This window comes from Ovis aries, chromosome 3, assembly GCF_016772045.2.
Source record: "Ovis aries strain OAR_USU_Benz2616 breed Rambouillet chromosome 3, ARS-UI_Ramb_v3.0, whole genome shotgun sequence".
NCBI classification, from domain to species: domain Eukaryota; kingdom Metazoa; phylum Chordata; class Mammalia; order Artiodactyla; family Bovidae; genus Ovis; species Ovis aries.
The window spans coordinates 99,342,181-99,351,800 of NC_056056.1; the positions used below are offsets into that span (position 1 = coordinate 99,342,181).

General features: G+C 42.3%; 1 protein-coding gene across 1 annotated transcript in view; it reads right to left on the minus strand.

Annotated features, from left to right (window-relative positions):
* IL18R1 (interleukin 18 receptor 1) overlaps positions 1–5,776 on the minus strand; it is a 36,708-nt gene extending 30,932 nt beyond the window's left edge. Inside the window, exon 1 of the mRNA XM_012173705.4 lies at positions 5,315–5,776. The gene's annotated coding sequence lies outside the window, so the exon portion shown is untranslated. The remainder of the gene's footprint in view (positions 1–5,314) is intronic.
* Between the last annotated feature and the right edge of the window lie 3,844 nt (positions 5,777–9,620).

Consider the following 9,620-nt stretch of genomic DNA (forward strand, 5'->3'; position numbering starts at 1 on the left):
CTTCACATCAGGTGGCCAAAGTATTGGAGTTTCAGCTTCAGCATCTGTCCTTCCAATGAATATTCAGGACTGACTTCCTTTAGGATAGACTGGTTGGATCTCCTAGCTGTCCAAGGGACTCTCAAGAGTCTTCTCCAACACCACAGTTCAAAAGCATCAATTCTTCTGCACTCAGCTTTCTTTGTAGTCCAACTCTCACATCCATACATGACTACTGGAAAAACCAGAGCCTTGACTAGACAGACCTTTGTTGGCAAAGTAATATCTCTGCTTTTTAATATGCCGTCTTGGTTGGTCACAACTTTTCTTCTAAGGAGTAAGCATCTTTTAATTTCGTGGCTACAGTCACCATCTGCAGTGATTTTGGAGCCCCCCAAAATAAAGTCTGTCACTGTTTCCCCATCTATTTCCCATGAAGTGATGGGACCAGATGCCATGATCTTCGTTTTCTGAATGTTGAGTTTTAAGCCAACTTTTTCACTCTCCTCTTTCACTTTCATCAAGAAGCTCTTAGAATATTGTTAATGCCTGAATTCTCAATGAAGTTTAATGGCTAACCTGCCAAACAATTCACATTAAGTCTTAGGAATAACATCATCAAGGCTTTGATGTAATTTCTGAGAGAGAATACTCAATCATGTAAAGACAAAGGAATATAGTATGAGTGGAAAGTACCAACTGATCATAACCAAATTAGAATACACCTATGGTTTGAAATCAATCCATCGACCACACACAGACGCAATTTTATTATTAACACTATCCTCTTATCTCAGGTAGAATGAAAAGCTTCATTTCCTCTGGTTGAGGTCAACACAGTCTTGTAAAGGACACTGCTGGGGTTTTTTTTGGTTTGTTTTATTTTAAAAATTTTCAAGGTCTGCTAAGAGATGAAGTTATTATGAGATTATTTAGCATTCTGATGATTTAACTCTGAGTTTCAATATGCAACATGTGAAGAACCCAGTATACAGATTAGCCGGTATTTGCACTGCTCTCTGTATATGTATATATAAAAATTTTAATGTGCTTATTATGGATTTAAAACATTAAGATATTAAATTATGAAAGTCATTTCCAGAAGAAAAGCTATTCTGATAAATGTCATAGACACCCTGCTACTTATCAATAAGATATATTTAGGAGGATATAAGTATTACATTTCTTACATGGAGGGAGTTTGGTGGGTATTTTTAGTGTTATGTTTGATGTTGATACCAATTTTTTTTTTTGCCTTTTCATAATTTAAAAATTTTTCTTTTTATTTCTTTCTTTGAAAAAAATTTTCTGATTTCTAAAGTAATGTATTCCAATTATGAAACACTTATAAAATAAAGATTGAAAAGAAGAAAATAATTTCAATGTGCACCATACTTTAGCATTGGTTCATACTTCTTTCTGTATATTTTCAAATAATTAAGATTTAAAATCATCTCACATCCTGCAGTTACTACTTAATGAAATATCCTTTTCCTGTGTCAAAAAAGACTCTTTGTTATGAATTTAACTACCATGTGATATTCCTTTTATGGATATTTTATAATTCACAAGATATGTTTTACTATAAAATGACTCTGTGGCCATCTTCTTGTGTATGGCAGCATAGGTCAGTTTTGGGGGTACAGCCACAAACTGTACATTTTAAACAACTAAGTTTTATTGGAGTATAGTTGCTTCCCCTGGAGTAAGAAACGGCAGCCCACTCTGGTATTCTAGCCCGGAAAATTCCGTGGACTGAAGAGCCTGGGAGGCTGTGGTCCATAGGGTCACAAGGAGTGGGGCCTGACGGAAGCGACAGCCGACACCCAGTTGCTTCACAGTGCGTCAGTTCCCACCGCACAGCAGAGGGAATCAGCTCTACGCAAACACATATCCCCGGTTTGTTTTTTTAAATTTCCTTCCCATTTAGGTCCTGACAGGGCACTGAGTAGAGTTCCCTGTGGTCTACAGTATGTTCTCATTAGTTATCTATTTTTATACAGACAGTCATACAGAGCAAAGTAAGTCAGTAAGAGGAAAACAAATGTCAAAGATGAATCCATATACGTGGATCCTGAAAAAAACTGGTACGGATGATCTTATTTACAAAGCAGAAAGAGACAGACGTGGAGAACAAACATATGGATACCAACGGGAAAAAGCAGTGTGTGGGATGAATGAGGAGATTGGGATTGACCCATATACACTACTGATACCATGTATAAAATAGATAACTCTTTCTACCCTTTAGCAGCTGAATAACACTGGGCTGGTCGCTTACCATCTCTGTTCCTCAATCACTTTATCCATGAAAGGGAATAACAATACTACCTCCCAGAAATGTTGTGAAGGTTCCACGAGCTACCGCTGCAAAGTGTCTGGTGAGTGATAAATACCACTGAGCTATTATTACAGGTTGGCCAAAAAGTTCATTCAGGGTTTCCTGTAACAGTGTATGGAAAAACCAGAAGGAACTTCTTGGCCAATCAAATATTTTTCTATATTTCTTATTTTTTCCTTGGTGCTACTATATGGCAATACAGCTATGAGTCAAAGACTATATTCTAAACATGATAAATGCATACCACCAACTGTACCCAGAAATGTAGTAATTCATACCCCTCACCAGCACAAGACCTGAGCCTCCCTGGTGGCTCAGGTGGTAAAGAATCTGCCTGCAATGCAGGAGACCCTTGGTCAGAAAGATCCCTTGGAGAAGGGAATGGCAACCCACTCCAGTATTCTTGCCTGGAAAAACAGATGAGCCTGGTGGGCTACAGTCCACGGGGTCACAAATGAGTCAGACATGACTGAGAGGCTAACACATCAGCACAAAACAATATTCCTCTACTATACCCACATTAGCATTGAGTTCTCCCCTTCTTTAAATCTGATTGGAAATTTAAATTGGTAAAATAGTATCTCATGACTTATTATCCTGCATTTCTATTGATATAAATGAGGCAAAATACCAATCATGTATTTTCAGCTATTTTATATCCATGTCTTCATGCTTCTTTTATCCAGTTCTTAAATTTTTAAGAAATTTGTTGCAAATTTTCAATTTGTTGCATAGCTTTCCCTTTCAATCCCTGTTTTGATGTCTTAACGTATGGACAATTTTATATGTATGCATTCAAATCTATCATTCTTTTGCTTTGTAATTTTTTTTTTTTTTTGGGTTGAGCTATGTGGCACATGGGATCTTATCAATAGTTCCCTGGCCAGGGATCAAACCAGTGCTCCCTTCCAGCCCATCCAAGGCATTGGAAAATCGGGTTCCAGATCCCAGGACAGCAGCACCAAATGGGTGTGATGTATCAATAATACACTGAGCCCAGGTACCTGCATCTGAAGAACAGCCCAGGCATCTATTTGCCAACTGCTATATAGACACTTATTCCTTGGAAGAAAAGTTATGACCAACCTAGATAGCATATTCAAAAGCAGAGATATTACTTTGCCGACTAAGGTCTGTCTAGTCAAGGCTATGGTTTTTCCAGTGGTCATGTATGGATGTGAGAGTTGGACTGTGAAGAAGGCTGAGCACCGAAGAATTGATGCTTTTGAACTGTGGTGTTGGAGAAGACTCTTGAGAGTCCCTTGGACTGCAAGGAGATCCAACCAGTCCATTCTGAAGGAGATCAACCCTGGGATTTCTTTGGAAGGAATGATGCTAAAGCTGAAACTCCAGTACTTTGGCCACCTCATGCGAAGAGCTGACTGATTGGAAAAGACTTTGATGCTGGGAGGGATTGGGGGCAGGAGGAAAAGGGGACGACAGAGGATGAGATGGCTGGATGGCATCACTGACTCAATGGACGTGAGTCTGAGTGAACTCCGGGAGTTGGTGATGGACAGGGAGGCCTGGCATGCTGCAATTCATGGGGTCGCAAAGAGTCAGACACAACTGAGTGACTGAACTGAACTGTACAGCCGCTGGGGCTCTAAAACCCTGGGAGGCACCTCAGATCAAGGCAAAGGTTTTGAAATTAGGAAAATGTAGGAGTGAATCTGGGAATCTGTTACTTAGTAGCTGGATGCCCTTGGGTAAACTACCGAACCTAGGGCCCCCTCCTTTTAAGAAGCATGCTTCACCACTGTTGACAATAGCCAGGATGTGGAAACAACCTAAACCCGTCCAGTGACGGATGAATGGATAAAGATGTGGTGCTACACAGAATACTGAAGCAAAGTGGAGTCACTTGGTCGTGTCCGACTACTTGCAACCCCATGGGCTGTAGCCTACCAGCCTCCTCCGTCCATGGGATTTTCCAAGCAAGAGTACTGGAGTGGGTTACATGGAATAGTACTCAGCCACTAAAAGGAATGCAATAGGGTCATTTATCAAGACGTGGATGGGCCTAGAGTCTGTCATATAGAATGAAGTAAGTCAGGAAGAGAAAAGCAAGTATCATATATTAACGTATATATGTGGAATCTTGAAAAACGGTTCTGATGAACCTGTTTCCGAGGCAGGACTACAGACAAAGACACAGAGAACTGGCATGTGGACACAGAGGGAGGGAAGGGAGGATGGGACGAATTGAGATTAGGGTTGACATATACACACTATCATGTATTAAATAGGTAACTAGTGGGAGCCTGCTGCACAGTACAGGGAGCTCAGCTCAGTGGTCTGTGATGACCGAGAGGGGGAAGGGGCAGAGAGGCTCAGGAGGGAGGGGGTATATGTATACGTACAGCCGACTCACTTTATTGTACAGCAAAACCAACACAACCTCGTAAAGCAATTACACCCACCCCGCCCCCAAAAAAGAATAGGAGGCATACTTCATTTGGCCTGTAGGAGGCTGAATCGAAAACGAGGCATCTAAACGTTTTCTGCACAGTGTCAGACACAAGTAACTGCTTGATAAATGAAAACTCTCACTTCCTTTCCCTATTCTCACCTTCCTAGAAAAAAAAAATTGGGACGGTTTTAGACTCTAAAATTATACTATCAGGGAAAGTTGATGGTGAATCACCAATTATTCATGCAAGTATGCACATGTGCTTAATATTTAAAATTATATGCATAACATATATAATGGGGTTCTCTGGTGGCTCAGCGGTAAAGAATCCACCTGCAATGCAGGAGACACACAGGCGACTCCGTTCTATCTGTTCTTGCCTGGAGAATTCCACGGACAGAAAAGCCTGGCGGGGCTACAGTAGGGTCGCAAACAGTCAGACACGACTGAGCGACTAACACTTTCATACATCGTCATATTTAACTGATCTTTCAGAAACGCTGCCCCAGAGGCTGGCCGCCCCCTTGGCAGCAGAGGAAAAGTGGAAGAAGGTGAAGGTGATTAAGACAGGTCTTTCTTACCGTCAGAAGGGGTCCCGAGGCTAGGGCGGGGGCTTCCTCCACACCGTTCAGATGGCGGAGGCAGGCGAGAAACAATACTTGCTGCCTTTCTCCCACCGTGAAAGAAGAAAGGAGCCGCAAGTGCAATTAAAGAGAAGGCTGAAAAAGAAAAGAAAAAGAAAAAGAAAAAGGAACGGAAAGTATGAAGACAGAGAGAGTCTGGCAGAACTCAGCTGCGAGTGGGGTGCTCGCTGCTCCTGTTCCGCGGCCGGGGGACGTGTCCTGGGTCTGGGACGCTCCCCGTCCGGGTTTGCTCTGGTCACGATTCTTCGAGTCTGGCTTCTCCGTGGGGGCCCTCCGGGTCCGGGGTTCTCCCAGTTTGGGGATGCTTCTCGGATGGGGGCGCTTAGAGTCCCGGGTGTTCCAGGTTCTGCGCGTTCTGGGTCCTGGGTGTCCGGGTCCGCGGCGCACCGGGAGCGGAGTGCGCGCTCCTCGCCGCGCTCGGGGTACAGGCTCCAGTCGCTGGGCGCCCCGCCCTTGGGTTCCGGGGAGCGGCTCGCTGGAGCCGGGAGCCGAGGGGGCCGAGGAGGCTGCGGCGAGGGGCGGCGCGCCTAGGTCCCCGAAGCTGGCGAGCGGCCCCCGGGGCCAGGAGGGGGCGCGCCGGGGCAGCTCCTACGCACCCTGGGCGCAGCGGGCAGCTGGCATCAGAGCCCCGGAGTCTGTCTTTGGACTGAGAGCATTTGCGCTTTAGGGGAAGGGGCTGGGCCGGCAGGCGACCCCATGGAGGTAGAAGAGCAGTTCTAACCCTGAGGGCCCGGCTTCCCCGAGGCTAACCAAAGGTGCGGAGGACTTGGTGTTTCAAGCTCTGGGGTCCTGGCTGGGTCCTAAGGCTTTTTGCTAAGCCTGATGGATGGGCGTTCCCTCTTGGGAAGTAAAAGAGAAGCACAGAGGTGTTAAATTGAAATTTTTAAAAGAGTTAGAAGAAAAGGAGGCTAAAGGAGAAGGTGTGTTTAAGTTTTTATGGTGTGGTGTGAGAAATGGAACATTTCCTGCCATATCAGTAAATAAGGATGTCACAGACATCCGCTATTTCAGCCCTCCAATGTGAGCCCTAAGGTCACTCTGAAAGGAAATGAGTGCCATTCGGAGGAGCCTGGTGGGCTGCAGTCCATGGGGTCCCTAAGTCAGACACGACTGAGCGACTTCACTTTCACTTTTCACTTTCATGCATTGGAAAAAGAAATGGCAACCCACTCCAGTGTTCTTGCCTAGAGAATCCCAGGGATGGGGGAGCCTGGTGGGCTGCCGTCAATGGGGTTGCACAGAGTCGGACAGGACGGAAGCGACTTGGCAGCAGCAGCAGGTGTCAGCAGTATGTAGCCGCTCCCTAAGGTGAACCTTGAGGCACTTCAGGACGTGCACACACAGGATATGACCCCCAGACAGATGAGATGCACATCAAAGGAATGATTTCAGTGAGCCCAGACTCTTGCATCTTCCCACACATAGAAAAGAGCTAAATTCCTTAACCTGAAGCATCTGGTTTCTTTAATTAACAGTAATCATTTGATGTTCCCAACTACCCCTCCTTGGTTGCAAAACTCCTAAATATCGTAGCTCCTCCCCTCACTTCCTCACAGCAGTTTCTCAGAACTATCTGAAATGCTATCTCCGGAGTCCAGTCCTCATTTGCCCCCAACACAACTTGAACTCTCAACTCCCGCATTGTGGCATTTTTTAAAAAAATCAGCAGATGGAACTCAGGATGTATTTTTAGACTGGCCTGTGATTATATCTTTCGAACAAAAATGAGAAATGAAACCCATGGCAGACAGGTAAACAGTTTAAAGAGAGTGATTTTCATTCTTTTTATCCAATCAAAGTCATTCATCTAATAAAAGAGAAAAACCATAGGATTTCTCAAAAATGCAACCAAAAAGCAACTGGCGATATTCAATACTGTTTCTTGATTAATAACACTAGGAAAATTGGGAACAGAAGGGACCATTCTTACTCTGATGAAGAATACCTATAAGAAAGCTATGTGTAACTACAAAACTAATAGTGAAACACTTGGCACTTTCCTAAGATGGGGAATAAGATAAAGATGTCAGCTCTCACCTAAGACAATCATTTTGTAATTAGTAAAGAAATAAAAATAAAAGGCATACAGATTGGAAAGGAAGCAATAAAACTACTGGTTTTAGCAGAGGGCATAATTTTATGTTGATCACCCTTTGAAATCTATAAGAAAAGCCTGTTGGAAAAAAATTAATGAATTTATCAAGATCGTAAAATACAAGGTGAATATATAGAAATCGATTGTGTAGTGGGAATTTCTAATAATGTACTTTCACAGCTTTGAGAAATTTCACAGAAATAGCACCTGGAAAAATAGCGTATATTAAGAAACTATGTTAATGATTATCTTTCATGTTTTCCTTAAGAATAATCTCCTTGTTACAAGCCCCAAGGCCAGACCCAGAGGGAGTATGACTGGGATTGTAAAAGCATGGATTTTGGAATGCTAGTCAATGTCAGGCACTAACACTGCCTACGCACTTGCTAATTGCTCCCAAGACTAGCTCAAAAGGGAAAGGCCTGGGGTAAACACAAGGAGATCTGGGCTTTGTCAGTGTGGTGCATAACATTTAGGAGTACATTATTAATACAGCATGTGTCTTGAGAAAGATAAGATCTGAGAAAATCTTGTAGTCTGCAATTAGGAATAAAAGCTGGACTCAGAGTGGACTCTTAACCTCAGTCCAATAGAGGCTGCAGATCCACTGACCCATTGCACCAGATTTCGTGTTCTGTCTTCATTCTCATCACTTGCTACCAGACCATTAGTGCAACAGATTGCAATCCTATATACTAAAAATGGAAATTTGGAAAATGAACTTTGCTAGAAAGATACCACTTACCAAAGCAAAAAAATCAAATACCAAAGGATATTATTTTTCAAAGATACGCAAGATATCTACTATGAAATCTACAAAATACTGCTAGGAGACAGGAAATACCTCAGTGAATGGGGGGCTAGACCATGTCTATGAATGGGAGACTCATTGTTAAGATATCTACTCTCCACAAACTACAGAATTTATAGAGTCTGTATATTCAGTCATAGAAGGAGTTTTCAAAAAAACTGAAACACATTCTAAAAATCATATGAAAATGTAAACCATCTAAAAAGGCAGAACAATCTTAAAGAAAAGAGAGGAATCAAACCAACTTGAAGGTTTACAACAAGGCAATAGTAATCTTGGTAGTGTGATATTAGCATGAGCATACACGTGGAAAATAAAAAGAACAGATCGAGACATATATAGTCTGGTCTTCCCTTGTGGTCCAGCTGGTAAAGAATCTGCCTGCAATGCGGGAGACCTGGGTTTGATCCCTGGGTTGGGAAGATCCCCTGGAGAAGGGAAAAGCTACCCACTCCAGTATTCTGGCCTGGAGAATTCCATGGACGTGTATAGTCCATGAGGTCACAAAGAGTCAGACATGACTGAGCAAATTTCACTTTCACATATATATAGTCTATAGCTATTTAACCAAGATACCATGTCAGTTCAGTAGGGAATGAAAAGTATTTTTACAAATGCTGCTGAAGTAACTGGTTATCCCTATGGGGGGATATTTCTACATACAAATATTAATCTATGATAGACCATAGACTTAAACATAAAAGCTTGAATCATATACAGTTCATAACAGTACATAAGACAAATTTTCCATGACCTTGGGATAAGCAAAAAAAAAAAAAAAATTTTTTTTTAGGACACAGAAAACACTATCCATGTAAAAAGAATGGATAAGTTGGGCATAATCAAAATTTTAAATGTCTGCTAATCAATTGGTGATTTAAAAAATGAATAGGTAAACCTGGAAAAATTCTTACTTTACTTCTCTCTGAAAAGGAACTGCCTCTCCCAAAGAGACTAGTAAGGTGAGAATTGTCAGCAGACATTTGTAACTTTTATTACATCCAGTTTTTCAGTTTCTTTTATTATGGAGCTAGGGAAGAGATTATTTTCAATTCCCTGTTATAATATCCCATGTATTTGCTATAGAAAGTTTCCAGATTTGGCTTTATGCTTTCAAGTAGTTAATTCAAAGAAGGAAATAAAATCAGTTCCAAAATATCCTGTGTTCATGAATCAGAAAAGCCTCTGTCATTCTAGGTGGTAGTGAATCTGGAAAGAATTTACTCTTTACAGCAGTGGTCCCCAACTTTGTTGGCACCAAGGACCGGTTTCATGAAAAACAATTTTTCCATGGACGGGGGGCCAGGAGGGGGATGGTTTAGAATGATTCAAGCACA